At 43.8% G+C, this 16,177-nt stretch overlaps 1 pseudogene across 1 annotated transcript; it reads right to left on the bottom strand.

Moving 5' to 3' along the window:
* Positions 1-13,285: 13,285 nt before the first annotated feature.
* On the bottom strand, positions 13,286-13,905 carry LOC311376684 (phospholamban pseudogene; annotated as a pseudogene). Its single transcript has one exon. The product of its transcript is annotated as a phospholamban pseudogene (transcript).
* Positions 13,906-16,177: the final 2,272 nt, after the last annotated feature.

The raw sequence follows: 16,177 nt of genomic DNA, 5'->3' as shown, positions 1-16,177 counted from the left end.
GGGGTGTGATGAGTCTATCAGGATGGAATTGGCCTTTTGAACAGAGGGTGTTCAGAGTGTGATGCAGACCGGCTGAAACGCTGCCCCCTAGGGCTCTGACGTCGGTACTGCAGGCCACAACACGTCCCTTTAACAGTGTGTGCTTTCCTGTCCACTTCAGCTCGCTAATTAACCTAATTAACCGAATTAACCTAACTGTGTGTGTGTGTGTGTGTGTGTGTGTGCCTGCCTGCCTGCCTGCCTCTCTCTCTCTATCTCTTTCTCTCTCTCTCTCTCTCCCTCTCTCTCTCTCTCTCTCTCTTTCTCTCTCTCCCTCTCTCTCTCTCTCTCTCTCTCTCCCCCTCTCTCTCCTCTCTCTCTCTCTCTCTCTTTCTCTCTCCCTCTCTCTCTCTCTCTCTCTCTCTCTCTCCCCCTCTCTCTCCCACCCCCCTCTCTCTCTCTCTCTCTCTCCTCCCTCCCTCCCTCTCTTTCTCTCTCCCTCTCTCTCTCTCTTCTCTCTCTCTCTCTCCCCCCCCCTCCTCCCCCCCACCCCAGGCTGGAAGGCACGGAGGACAAGTTCCGGAACCGCGAGAGCCGCCCGGAGGACCTGGCCGCCATCGCTGAGCTGCGCGCCATGGTGACGGAGAGAGAGACGCTGGTCAAGAAGCTAGTGGTGCGTAGAGACACTACCGGGCGCCGCCACAGGTGGGACGGCTACAATGCCGAATGAGGGGGGGGGGCGGGGGGGGGGGAGGGGGACGGGACGGGACAGGGGGGGACAGGCCCCGCCCACCGCCCACCGCCCACTTCGCCACCCCACCCACCACCACCGCCCACCTCCTCCACATAGCCTCAGCTAACCAGGGACGCTCTGACCAGGCAGCTAGCCGCGGCTAACGCGAGCCAGCCGGAAGCTAGACGGAAGCTAAGCTAACATAAGCTAGCCGAAAGCTAACGTAAGCTAGCCACAAGCTAACGGAAGATATCTGGAAGCTAATGTAAGCTAGCCGGAAGCTAACGTAAGCTAGCCACAAGCTAACGGAAGATATCTGGAAGCTATGTAAGCTAGCCGCAGCTAACGGAAGCTATCCTGAAGCTAACGTAAGCTAGCCACAAGCTAACGGAAGATATCTGGAAGCTAATGTAAGCTAGCCGCAGCTAACGTAAGCTAGCCGGAAGCTAACGTAAGCTAGCCACAAGCTAACCGGAAGATAGCTGGAAGCTAACGTAAGCTAGCCGCAGCTAACGGAAGCTATCCGGAAGCTAACGGAAGCTAGCGTCACGCGCACCCACCCTGTTCAGGAAGTAGTGTAACCACCGCCCACCCCCGCCCACCCCCCTCTCTCTTTCTTTCTCAGCCTCTATTTCTTTCTCTCTCCTTCCTCGCTCTACTCTCACAATTGTATTTTGTTTCGATTTTTGTCTCTTTTTTTGTCTTCTCTCTCTCTGTCTCTCTCTCTCTCTCCATCTCTCACTCTCTCTCTCTCTCTCTCTCTCTGTACCAGCAGTATTGGTCAGGGGCAATTTTTGGTATCAGTTTGACTCAGAACTAAGTTAAAATCTTTTTTTTTTAAATAAACATAATCGATTTTAATAATCCAAAACTGGTATAATAATTCGAAGTGTTTAGTTTGATTTTTATTTCATTTCATCATCTTGTATCATTTTAGAGATTTTTTGTCACCCGTCCAAGACACATCAGGTTGTAATACAAACCTTTTTCTATAAAGCCTTTCCTAAGTTTTTTTTTTTTTATTATTTATACCCAAAGTGAAGGACACCATTTTGATTCCTCAACACTCTTTGCTAGACCCGTGTACCTGATGAAACGTTTACAGTCCCTCAATCGCACCAATCACAACGGGAAACACCTACAGTCCTCATCCCACATTGGCTGATTGAGCTAAGGCATATTTACAGGTCACATCAAAAAACGCAAAAAAAATAATTTAATTTAATAAAGTTGTTATTGTAATTTGCTACATTACTCCACATACGGCCAACCTCATTGTGTTTTAATTAAATTCACCTGCACTCAAGTCTTTAAAGGTCCCATATTACACAACCAGGTGTGATTAGCCGTTACAAGCCGTTTTGAAAATCGGCCTCTAGTGACATCAAGTGGGCGTGTCCTCCTAGACGTGTGCTGGATAGATCAGTCTACCACCCTTCCAAGTGGACTGTAGCAAACGTTGCTCATCTATCCATCATACATCTAGGTGGACATGCCCACTTGTGATGTCACAAGAGGCAGATTTTCAAAACGGCTTGTAACGGCGAATCACACTCACAGCTGGTGGTGTAATATGGGACCTTTAAATAATTTCTACAGTCGTCATTTTCCATCTTTTACAGGAGCTTGAGTCCATCGCTCTAAGAAGGTTGTATTTATCTTTATTAAAGGTCCCCTATTATACCACCGGGTGTGAGTGTGAGTAGCCATTACTAGCAGTTTGAAATTTCAAAATTTTAATTTCGGACATCACAAGTGATGACATGAAAAGGCAGATTTTCAAACGGCTTGTAACGGCTCATCACACTCACACATGGTGGTGTAATAGGGGACCTTTAAATGATTCGGGGTATGTATGCTGGATCTAGAGACAACTAAATGAAAACGAAGGCGGAAAGTGACAAATAAGTCTAAAAATAATACCGTCTGTCTGGCCGAGTTTTCAAAAACTATTTTTAGATGCAAGGTTTCTCGAAGCCGTCCTTAAGTCACGATGGTCGTCTGAAGCTGGGGAGGAAGTGATGCGTTTATCGTCTTCCTGGCTCTTGTGTCACTTTACACTTAAGGGCTGAGTTATGGTTCCACGCAGACGCAACGCAAGGGGGGTTATGGACCCCTTACGTCCTTGCGGACCCTCCTTGCGTCCACCTCAAGGGCCTGATGCGCACCTCCCAAAAAATGTTAACCTTGCGTCGAGGGCGACGCAGCAGCGAGGGCCGTGATTGGTCCGCTCACTAAAACCCGACGCAGAAAACCAAAACAGGTCGAAAGCGTCTGCGTTGGTCCTTGCGTTGAGTCGACGTGGAACCAGAACGGAGCCTTTTGAAGAGGCGTTTACATTGCACTGCCATTGTTTAGTACCTGATTAAACAAAAAGGGTGTGTTGCATCAATATATGTTTCATGGAAATTTTGGTTGAGCCATCACTCATTCGAAATCACTTCCGTCATGATTCATCGCTGTGCATCACATATCGTCAACTTTATCATTGCACTTTTGGTAGTTGTGGTTTTTCTTTTAAATGTGTGTATGTGTGAATAAGTGCCACAAAAGATAGGGTTAGGGTGATTAAAGACAAAGTTTTTGTCTTTTTTCGAAAAACACAATAAAAAATGCACGGATGTAACTATTTTGACCAGTTGTTTATATATGCAATACACTGTTATTTTTATACTTAAAAAAAAAAAAGCTAATCCTATGTGTTCATGTTTTAACAAATACTGTCAGATTTTTATGAATTGGGACAACTTGTCTAAAGAAAAAAAAAGTTCTCATTAAAACACACATGCTGAAACTATCTGCTTTTATGACATCATTATTTCAGGGCTATGTATTTGACGCTATTGAATGTTTTTCCAAATGCAATATGATAGAACTGCCGACAAAGTAGTCGTATCGCTCTCCATATTTGGCTATACCATAAACAAAACTAAACTCTCACCAGAACAAATGACGTTGCTTGAATTAGTTTGAAGAACTTACAATAAGGCCAAGGTGTACTGTACGGTGTGTGCTAACTAATTAGCTGCAAGCTAAGGTCTGGGCATACTTCATTACTAACAGTCTCACAATGATAGTGGTCTGGCAAGGGGACAGCAAAATGGCACTATAACTGATCTGAAAGTTAGTCCACCACCATGCTACTAATACCAAGAGCTTAGCAGCGCAAAGCTAATCTTATATCCCCCGGCTCCCATCAAAACTACAACTCCTTGCTATTGCTTGCTCCTAGCTATTCAGTGAATACTTGCTAGTGTGTTTCCATTGTCAATAAACAAATGAGGGTTTTAACGATACAAATATTAGCTCTTCCTAGTAGCATTTTCAAAGTAAATTAGCAACGACTTCAGACTTCCATTTTGAGCTCCATGACCATGAGCATTGAAGAAGAACCGTTTCCTGCTTGAATGCTACGCTAGCTATGCTAAGCTCACCAGCTGCCTGAATATGTTTGTTGTTGTTTGTTAGACCAGGGGTTTTCAAAGTGTGAGAGTGTGAGCCCCCCCTCAGAGAACAAATAACACAGCTGCGCCCCCCCCCCCCCCCCCACCCCAACCCAAACATATTCAAAATCTGTGTATGTTTTGAAAGATCTTTTAATTCTTTTACACATTTTAAACATCTTTCTTTAAACATTTCAAACACCTCTGTGTGTTTTTAAAATATATTTTAGTTATTTTACACATTTTAAACGTATTTTTTAAACATTTTGAACATCTTTGTGCATTTTTAAAGATATTTTAATTAGATTTTATTGTTTTATTTTTTTCTCAAGTCGCGCCCCCTCCGACCCCCCCTGAAGAACTCTGGTGCCCCCTAGGGGAGGCACTCCTCACAGTTCGAAATAATCCCGTCTTAGTCCATTCAAACACTTATACACAACAGGCTACTTTTAAAAATGGAGCATGGTGAATGTTAAATGTTAAAGTATTACAACTTCAATTTGTTCGTTGTGCATGCAAAGTGCTCAGTGTTGAGATGTGTGTACACTTAAGGCTCAGTCATGGTTCCACGTCGAAGCAACGCAAGGACCAACGCAGACACTTCGACGCAGTCGTGAACCTGTTTTGGTTCTGCGTCGGGTTTTAGTGAGAGGACCAATCACAGCCCTTGCTGCTGTGTCGCCTCGACGCAAGGTTACAATTTCTGGGAGGCGCGCGTCAGCGCCCTTGAGGTGGACGAAAGGAGGGTCCGCAAGGACATAAGGGGTCCATAACCCACCCTTGCGTTGCGTCGACGTGGAACCAGAACTAAGCCTTTTAAAAGAACGCTTGACGTTGTAACTTGGTGGGCAAACTGGCAAAAAATAAAACCCAAACTCTTAGAAAGTTTCCTAAAAACAAACTGTTTTCTGCTAGGATGACAAGAAATTCTACCAGCTGGAGTTGGTCAACAGAGAAACAGGCTTCAGCAAAGTGTTTAACTCCAGCGCCAACGTTGGTGTGATCAACCCACTCGTCAAGGTGAGCCCCTCTGTTGTCTCTACACACCGAGGGCCCTGGTCGAGATGCTAGCTAGCTAGCGCTGGTCTCTAACTAGCTAGCACTGGTCCCTAGCTAGCTAGCTCTGGTCTCTAGCTAGCTAGCGCTGGTCTCTAACTAGCTAGCTATGGTCCCTAGCTAGCTAGCTATGGTCCCTAGCTAGCTATCTCTGGTCCGTAACTAGCTAGCTCTGGTCCCTAACTAGCTAGCACTGGTCCCTAACTAGCTAGCTCTGGTCCCTAACTAGCTAGCTTTGGTCTCTAACTAGCTAGCACTGGTCCTTAGCTATCTAGCTCTGGTCTCTAACTAGCTAGCTCTGGTCCCTAACTAGCTAGCTCTGGTCCCTAACTAGCTAGCTCTGGTCCCTAACTAGCTAGCTATGGTCTCTAACTAGCTAGCACTGGTCCTTAGCTATCTAGCTCTGGTCTCTAACTAGCTAGCTCTGGTCCCTAACTAGCTAGCTCTGGTCCCTAACTAGCTAGCTCTGGTCTCTAACTAGCTAGCTCTGGTCCCTAACTAGCTAGCTCTGGTCCCTAACTAGCTAGCTCTGGTCCCTAACTAGCTAGCTCTGGTCTCTAACTAGCTAGCTCTGGTCCCTAACTAGCTAGGTCTCTACCATGAGATGAAACCTGAACGCTAATAGGTGTCATATGAGCACTGGGAATGCCCTGTTTCACCACCAGGTGTGTTGTTAGCTAGATGTGACTAGCTAGATCAGCGGGTAGGAAGATACCACCTGACAAGGGCCTAAAATACTGTTCAAATATCAAATACTGTTACCACCTTTAAGGAAACAGTGAATTTATCTTTTTGGAAACACAGTTTTTCTTGTGGTTCTGCTTCATTAAACGTGACAACACGACTTCAATAAAATGGCGACTAATTGATTTTCCGTTGGCTGGTTCGCTGGGTATGCTAACATAGAATAGCTTTTGAATTGCTGTTCACAAGCAGGGGCCAGAACTCAGCAGAATATGTCAAGGTAAAGTATTTTTGGTTGGGTTGTTGGTATTCCGTCATGTTATCATGTAGGGAGCAGAGAGAGAGAGGGATTCACGACCATGCATTGCTATGGTAATACTAATATACTGTGTGTGTGTGTGTGTGTGTGTGTGTGTGTGTGTGTGTGTGTGTGTGTGTGTCTGTGTCTGTGACTGTGTGTGTGTGTGTGTGTGTGTGTGTGTGTGTGTGTGTGTGTGATTGTGTGTGTGTGTGTGTTTTATAATATGAATAATCTGGATGAAGACTTGAGAGAGGTCAAATAGTTTTGAGATATATTAAAACAAAGTTTGAGGCCTACAGTTGTAGCCTCCAATAATACTACGCATAGTGATAATAAGCTAGCCCTCTTTTACTTCGCCCACAGGAGAGACAGGAAAAGTTATGAGTTTGAATATTCTTTAAATATTACAGGAGTTTTTTTCTTCAAGGAGTTTTTTCTTGCACTCGTGGGGGCTAGGGTCAGGGGGGGGGGTTGTCATAAATATTTGTCCTGTTAAGCCCCTGTTAAGAGACTGTAGCTGCGATTAAGGGGCTATACAAATAAAATAAAATAAAACAAAATAAAATTGAATTGAATTTAAATATGAGGTATCTCTGTCTCCCCCTTCTCTTAGCCTTCCTGAAGCTACGACCATGACCTCACCAACCGCCCAAACAGGAGGGGCCAACCTGCAGAAAAACAAATGAAGAAATCCCAGTGAAACTGAAACAAGCGATACTCGCACCACTGCGCTGTCGGACTAAAACAAACCAAGTCAGAAGACGTGCGTTCAGACGGAGAGCTGGTTTAAAGGTGACATATTACACCACCGGGTGTGAGTGTGATTAGCCATTACCGCCGTTACGAGCCGTTTTGAAAATCGGCCTCTATCCGTCACACGTCTAGGTGGACACGCCCACTTGTGATGTCACTAAAACACAGGAAGAGGCCGATTTTCAAAACGGCTCGTAACGGCAGATCCCACCCACACCTGGTGGTGTGATACAGGACCTTTTAAAGAGAGGGATTACAAAGTGAGCTCTGTCTTCCCGTCAGATTGAATCGCATGATTAAGTGTGTGCACTGTGTTGTTGATTTTTAGAAGCAGACAAGACTTTCTAAAACGTCAACAGTTAAAGGTAGAGATATGGGTGGACGTCGACGCAACGCAAAGGGGTGGTTCACGGACCCTTCACGTCCTTGCGGACCCTCCTTGCGTCCCACCTCAAGGGCATGACGCGCGCCTCCCAGAAATTGTAACCTTGCGTCGAGGATGATTGGTCCGCTAACTACATCATTTCCGGCAACCCACTTTTTTTCGGTTCTCGCTTCCCTAAGCATTTTTAAAAGTGTTTGGGTCGGACCAGGGAAAATCCGGAAGGTAAACAAACGGGCTACAAGGAGGCTAACGACGATAGACGTCACCAAAACAGGTTCACGACTGCGTCGAAGCGACTGTGTGGTCGTTGCGTTGCGTTAACGTGGAAACAAAAACCAACCTTAAAGGAGAACTCCGGCGATTTTGAACCCCATTATTGTTTTCCTGAGGGTCACCCCATGTTGAGGGAAGCTAAAAACCCGACGAAAATTGATTAGACGAAGCCAGAGATCTGCACTGGCTGCCGGCGCTACGGAATAGCTATAACACTAACCTATGGGGGCAAGCTCTTTTGGGGCCTCTAAACACATTCAGAAAACCATTCCAAGACCGATGTAACACGAGTTGGTTCCTTACGAGACACCACCGTGCTCGTTTAACTCAAATAATGTGGCGTAACAGTATCAACTTTGTGTTTTTGCATGGAGTCACTCACCTCAGATTACACCGTTAACATGTCCAGAAAGCCCTTACTAGCCGATAGCAGAACGGATGCGCGCGGATGCACAGCCACTGGCTAGTGGCTGGGAGCGCATATCCGTTTAGACGGGGCCGCTTCGTCATAGCATGTGAGGACTGAAGATGGTTAAAAAAAAAAATCCATTACTCTGTCAAAGCTGCTGTCTCTCCGTTTAGTGCTTCTCTTTATACATTTTAAAGGTCCCATATCACACCACCAGGTGTGAGAGTGATTAGCCGTTACAAGCCGTTTAGAAAATCTCATAATCATTTTTCTGTGTTTTAGTGACATCACAAGTGGGCGTGTCCACCTAGACGTGTGACGGATAGATGAGCAACGTTTTGCTACGGTCCACTGGGTAGGCTGGTGGACTGATCTATCCAGCGCACGTCTAGGAGCACACGCCCACTTGTGATGTCAGAAGAGGCAGATTTTCAAAACGGCTTGTAACGGCCAATCACACTCACACCTGGTGGTGTGATATGGGACCTTTAACATTTCTCATGCACAATTTTTCTTTTTTATAATGGTGATAATGATTCTAAAACAGTAGTTTTGAATTGATGGTCATCCACCAGGCTCTAATCAGATGTCCACACTAGAAATAAAGCGGATTGTTTCATGGCAACAGACAAACAGACTTTAGAAACAAAAACATTTTTTAACCGGTTGACGTTCCACGCAAAATTCCCTAAGTCGTTCGCCTCACACTGCTTTCCAGCCGAGTACATAACATTTCTGCTGCGATCCATTTCACAATTTACCTTGTAAAAAAAACGATTTATCATTATGACTTCAAATCATCATTTAATCCTATTAAATGATAAATCCTTTTCTGGTCATGTGACCCACATTGGAGAGGTTATTATCTTGTCTGACGAGGTCGTCGAGACATTTTGAAGAGGAAACACTTGAAGGTTTAGGATTATGTGTGTGCTTCTGAACAGCCAGATGAATTCACGTTTTCACCAATTTATTGAACTTATATACCAGACTGCTGAGTTTAACACCATAGGAAATGTGTCTAAAATGACAGGTCAGACACACTGTTTTTTTTTCCTTTTACCTGAAAAGCACAAAAATAGCATGACTGTGTCACTGAGTGGTTGTCTGGTAAGAACGCTTTGTACATTTAATTTCATGGTTTCATCAATTTCATCAATCCTTTTGCCTTTGTAACCGAAGCAGCAAAACAATGGTGGATATCTTGATGTCCAAACCTTAAATGTTGTAGAACTTGTATAACATTAAATAAGTTAATGTCAAACATTGTAAGTAACGTTAAAAGCTGCTAACAATTGTATCATAACAGATTTTTTATTTGTTACAAAAACTGATAAATCTTGAAGTTTCAATTGGTAATTATTGATGAGGCTTTCCGTTTGTAGACTTGCATGCGGTTAACAAAGACACATATAAATTGAGGTCCCTATCTTAAACTAAACTGCTTATTCGCTTGCAACCAAGCGAGCAAGTTCATGTTTTGTTTGAATGTTTCCTTGATTTTGGAAGGATTTTTTCTACATATATATATTTGAACTAACAAATGCAAAAAAACGAATTAATCCATTAATGTGCAACGCTAAAACTAAAACTCCAATAGGTATGGTGCACAACTCTGGACCAATAAGCCCAGTCCTATCTTTATCACTGTGAAGTGTAACAATGATTTACATTGTGTTTTCACGGCATACAAGCAATCAACATCTTAGCCTATATGCTTTATACCTGTCTGGGGGACGTAATCAACCAGGCAGATCCGTACTGCTCAAAACACGACTCCCCAGCGCCCCCTGCTGGCCAAACGCCGCACGTACCCCTCCAACCCGATAATACATTTCTGCATTCAAGGACGTACGTATCCACCGCTACTTTATTGTGAAAGAGTTTGAGTTAAACTTCCCAGTGGTTAAATTATGTTTCAATTTTGAGAATATTCAAAACATTTCGAAATATATACCTCAACTCAAGGAAAAGGATGTATCTGCACTTGGTAACCGATTAGGATTTTGATTAGCGTGCATGTTCACAACACCACGAAAAATGTGTTGGACCTAACGTCACTTTATTTTTTACTTAAACACAGAAACGTGAAAACGTTAAAAGTTCTTCCATCTAAACCTTGTAAATTAACCAAATGAAAACTGAAATATAGTATTCTGTTTTCTTTGCTAATGTGGACATTTTTAAGATATATTTTTTACTACTTTAAATCATTGTTTGAAAACGGCATTGCTTTTTGATGATCTGAATGGGCGTTCATATGAAAAGGTTGTCATGTTGTGGGAGTTAAATCTGATAAATGTAAAAGCAATGTAAAGTGGTGACAGTACTAGTAATTTCAGTATATATAAACCCAGTCTTTGTTTAATATACTTTTGATCGTTTGTAATAAATAATATGCTTTGTTCACAAATGTGATTTTCTTTTTGCAACCCGGCATAAAATGATGTACAGTCGATTTTGTGAAGTATACAAAACAATTATAATGACAATTCCTAGAATGATAGTATTTATATTTATATCATGGTTTCTGTTCTATGTTATGAAACAGTAAAATCCTGAAACATTTAACCAGCCAGCGTGGTTCTGTGTGTGTGTGTGTGTGTGTGTGTGTGTGTGTGTGTGTGTGTGTGTGTGTGTCTGTGTGTGTGTGTGTGTGTGTGTGTGTGTGTGTGTGTGTGTGCGTGCACACATTTGAATAAGAAGAATCTGAATGAAGAATGAAGAATAAGTCTTGAGAGAGGTCAAATTAACTTAAGTAAAGTTTACTAATGTCATCGTTAACATAAGGTTAGTTAAGTTACTGATAGTTAAGTCATCGTTAGGTTAGTTAAGTTAACTATAGTTGAATAAACGTTGGGTTAGTGAACATTCTGGTGGGAACTGGCACTTTGAGAGAAGTCAAGTTAATGCTAACATTAGGTTAGGTTAGGTAAGGTTAGGTAAGTTAACATTAGGTTAGTTCAGTTAACGTTATGTTAGTAAATGTTCTGGAGGAAACGGACACATTGAGAAAAGTCTAGTTAATGCAAACAATAGGTTAGTTAAGTTAACGTTAGGTCAGTTAAGTTAATGTTAGGATAGGTTAGTTAATGGTAGGTCAGTTAAGTTAATGTTAGGTTAGGTTAGTTAAGTTAACATTACGGTATTAAATGTGAGTCTAGCCAATACTAACATTAGGTTAGGCAACGCTAGGCTAGCTTAATTCATTTTAGGTTGGTCAAGTTATTAAATGTTACGGAGGGACATGTGTGTCTAACCGAGCTTCCAAATGTTTTAGAATGTCTTTTCCACTGCATGGTGCCGGCTCACCTTGGCTCCACCCGACTCACCTATTTTGGATTTCCATCGGTGAAAGCTCTGACTGGTACCTGGTACTTTTCCGCTGAGGCCATCCCAGAAGGTGACGTAAAGACACTGCAGACTACTGATTGGTCTGAGAGACTTGAATCACTAGAACTCTTTCACTAGTCACTAGAATCACTAGCTAACTCTGCCGGATTTCTCCAAATTGCCCATCCTACCTTTATTTTCAACGGCACCAAGGTCTATTTTTGGTCTATTTTTTTGGTCTTTTTTTTTTATTAGTTCAAACTATCACAAGCTGAGTCTCAACGTGAATCTCACGGCTGGACATCCTGAGCTTAAAGCTTTAAAAAAAAAAAAAAAAAACGTATTTGAGAGCTTATTGCTACTTTTTCGGTTTTTGGTTCAACTTTATTTATTGGAATAGTCAGGACAGAAAACAAAAAACACATCTGATTGAAAAAAACGTCCTAAAAAAAAAAAGTCCTAAAATGATTTCACACAGTAGCTCAACTAACTCTCTGGCACAGTGGCAACAGTAGAAAGTGCAACTCAATTATCATTTTCAATCGGTTTTGGTCCACAAAGCTTCTAGAGACCCAGAGCCATGCAGAGCTAAAGTTGGGTCAATTGCGTTTTTTTATATAACTGCTATGTGCTCTGTAGCTTAGCTTCAAAATGCTATGAAATGTTGCACAGGAAGCATACAAGTGAGTGCGACTTAAGTTCCCTGCGGCACATCGCTGTAATTCCGATCAGAAAATCTGTTGAATATCTTTTTAACTACAAAAAAAAAGCAAAAAAACACTTTCAACACCAGCTAACTCCGCTAAGCCGAATCAAATTCTGCACAGAAACGCTGTAATGCGTGCGGTAATGTTATAAAGTATAAACGTTTAACATGCTCATTATGTTTAGTATTATTCATTTGACAACAGATAACCACACTCGAATGGTAAGTTAGCAAGCTAACGCTATGTTACTTGTGGCTATTTCATTAGAAGTAAATGACATAACGAGACTAAACGTGACGTGAATAAACCTTTAATACATCAAATGCTCTGTGAAAACAAATTCTGCATGAGTGACATCAAATGGACCTTCTTCGGCAATGCTGGTGAAGTCTACAACTCGCCATGGTACTTCGCTACATCGCCAAACAGCGTCTTTTGCTATTGTTTTTGATTCGGCGACCCCTAGTGGCAGGAATTAACACATTTAAACGTTAGCAGACATTTTCATGACAATCTTCAAGAGTATTACTTTAAAGGTGACATATTACACCACCAGGTGTGAGTGTGATTAGCCGGTACAAGCTGTTTTGAAAATCGGCCTCTTCTGACATCGCAAGTGGGCGTGTCCACCAAGATGTACGCAGGATGGATCAGCCTACCCGCCTACCCAGTGGACCGTAGCAAACGTTGCTCATCTATCCGTCATACATCCAGCTGGACACGCCCACTTGTGATGTCAGAAGAGGCCGATTTTCAAAACTGCTTGTGTTATATATGGTGTAATATGTCACCTTTTAAAATGACTTGAGTGTGCTTGTGTTTACACCCTTTCCTTTAAGTCGGTGTCAAAGTGTGTGTGCGTGTAGTGGCGTGTGTTTATCCAAAGCGCTTCACAATACTGCCTGACATTCACCCCGTTCACGCACACATTCACACACCGATGGCGGAGTGGACCCCTCAGGGAGACAGCCGGCCGGTCAGGGAGCAGTCAGGGTGAGGGCGTCTCGCTCAGGGAACACCTCGGCACTCAAGCTTAGGAGGAGGAGGAGCCGGGGATCGAACCAGCAACCTTGCGGGTTACCAGCCAACCCTGCTCTACCTCCTGAAACACTGCCGGCCCAAAACATAAAGTAGGTCAAACCCAAACTGTACCCCCCCCCACCCACCCACCCACCCACCCACCCACCATCTCCAACGCCCCAGTGTTCTCCAGTGAGTCCATTGGGCGTTCAGCTGCTCAGCAGAACGATGATGTAGATGAGGAGGAGGCAGATGAGGATGAGGAGGAAGTTGACGAAGAGTTCCTGCAGGTTCCTCTTGGTCTGAGGGTTCATCTCGATGTGGGACGCGCGGCGGATGGCCGTCTTGGTCATGTGCTGCACGCGCTCCATCAGCGGTAGGGCTCCGGGTCTCGGTTTTGGGGGGGGCTTTTCTGTGTGTGTGTGTGTGTGTGTGTGTGTGTATTAGGACAATGCGCTTGTTGGGTTTGAGTTGGGACGGAGGCCTTTGGTCAAACTCTGGACTGGAGCTGAAGACTTTGGTCAAACTCTGGACTGGAGCTGAAGACTTTGGTCAAACTCTGGACTGGAGTGGAAGACTTTGGTCAAACTCTGGACTGGAGTTGAAGACTTTGGTCAAACTCTGGACTGGAGTTGAAGACTTTGGTCAAACTCTGGACCAGAGCGGAATACTTTTGTCAAACTCTGGACCGGAGTTGAAGACTGGACTGGAGCTGAAGACTTTGGTCAAACTCTGGACTGGAGCTGAAGACTGGACTGGAGTTGAAGACTTTGGTCAAACTCTGGACTGGAGCTTAAGACTGGACTGGAGCTTAAGACTTTGGTCAAACTGTGCCTTGCGGCAGTTGGTTGTGTCATGAAGATCTGGAGCGGCTCAGCGTCGAGGCTTGGTAATGTATCCTCATGTAGAGGGTACGCTCCTCCCTTTGCAGCTGAATGCCACCTGTTGAAAAATGGAAAAAAGACAAGCAATGCGTAAGATTAGGAAAGGAGTGAAAGTGCTAATCAAAGTGAATGATGAATGAAAGGTTTGTGAATACACTCAGTTAATCAGGCCCCCGAAAGCGAAAAAAACAATCTTTTCCCAAAAATAGTATCACGAGGAGCCGGGGATCCAACTAGCAACCTTCCTTTGGGGAGCAGTCAGGGCGAGGGCGTCTCGCTCAGGGACACCTCGACACTCAGCTAAGGAGGAGCCGGGGATCCAACCAGCAAACCTTCCGGTTATCAGCCGACCCCCGCTCCACCTCCTGAGCCACACGCCGCCCCTTCAGCACGCTGCACAGTCGCGCATGAGAGAACGCGCGAGCCGCGCATCAGGCAAAATTGCGGTCACCTGACGGTCACGTGCCCCGCGCATGGGCTGTCGCACCGCCCTTTTTAAGGTGCGTCTGATGGCTCGGATCCGCACGATTTTTGTCACTTGGCGTACGAGTGGACAGACAGACCGGAAAAACCACAAAGAGCAAGAATGGATGATTTTGAAGGAAGAGTTGCTGAGCAAGTGCGCCTCTACAGGAGTCTGTATGATACGGATCCGATGATATCAGGTCCGATGTGACACTATACATGGACAGTCACATGAACACGGCTGATTTGCAATGTCAGATTTTTCTCTACTCTTCTCTTCTCTTCTCTACTACTTTTTTTCAACGATTACAAAAAAGTTGTCTAAGCACAGGTGGTATGTGTCTGGTGATCATACTGGCTATAGGATCTATAATTACTGGCCGATCAACTATTATTTAAGCACAGGTGAGAATGCTCTGTTCAGGAGAAGACTGCACGTATTGGCGTGTCTCAGATCTGCAACTATATATGCTTGCAGCGCGATAGTGGGCGTGAACTCACGTACGGGAAATTGCGTACGGGCGGGCAATATGCGACTGTGCAAAGCACTTTAGTGGTTCAGTGGTCAGCTTCGTCGCCTTACAGTGACACCTTTCCTGGGGTTAACTAGGCAAGGCAAGGCAACTTTATTTATATAGCACTTTTCATACACAGGCAGACTCAAAGTGCTTCACATATAAACCATTGACATACAATAAAAGAAAATAATAGATAAGTAAAAAATAAAATAGATAGTAAATCAAGGCAAAGTAAAAAAAAAAAAAAAACATTTTAGAAAGATTTTAGAAAGGCAAAGCTAAAAAAAAAATGCATTTTAGAAAGTGAGAAAATAAAGGCAAAGTTAGTAATAAAATAAAAAATAGATAGATAGAAGCATTGTAGATTGAATATTTAGCAGAAAGCTAAAGCAAACATAAAAGTCTTCAGTCTTGAAGACTTCAGTCTTGAAACTAGCATGTTTTTTCCTCCCAAGAAACACGTTAGGCTGTGTATGGCGTCTGTGCATGTGGTGGATGGCTGGTTTCTGAACGGCCTGACTCAAACCTGTTGGACTCTGGGTTCAACTGTTGAACCAGCCATCACCACACACACGGGGGGGGGGGTGGTGGTTCAGAGGTGTATTGGTCACATACATATGCAAGGAACGTAGTGAGATGAAAGTGGCCGTGCCTGCAGAGATTGTGCAGCATTCAAAATGTGAAATATTAAAATGAGGTGACAAATGGAATAAAAATAAGAAATAAAATAACAATTGGCCTATATAGAATAACAAATCTGTAACTCTGTTCACTCTGTGATATTTGATCGGAATAATGATGGTCCTGATCTATACTTTCTTGAGCCTCGTAACAATGGTTTGGAATTTGAGCCTGCGTGTGTGTGTGTGTGTGTGTGTGTGTGTGTGTGTGCGTGTGCGTGTGTGTGTGTGTTTGTGTGTGTTTCATTCCATAGCAGTGAGGCTGATCATTTTTGTGTCAACTCAAACAGTCGTTGATGTTAACAACTGATAAGGCTGCACGCACGCACACACACACATGCACACACGCACACACACGCACACACACACACACACACACACACACACACACACACACACAGAAACACAGACAGATAGACAGACAGACAGAGTCGTACACACACAGACAGTCAGACACATACAGTACGTACACACAACAACGTACACACAAACAAACGCAGCCATGGACCTGTGCACGCACACACACACACACACACACACACACACACACACAC

The sequence above is a fragment of the Micromesistius poutassou genome (assembly GCF_964030765.1).
Source record: "Micromesistius poutassou genome assembly, contig: SCAFFOLD_5433, whole genome shotgun sequence".
NCBI lineage: Eukaryota > Metazoa > Chordata > Actinopteri > Gadiformes > Gadidae > Micromesistius > Micromesistius poutassou.
This window is presented reverse-complemented; position numbering and strand designations above follow the sequence as displayed.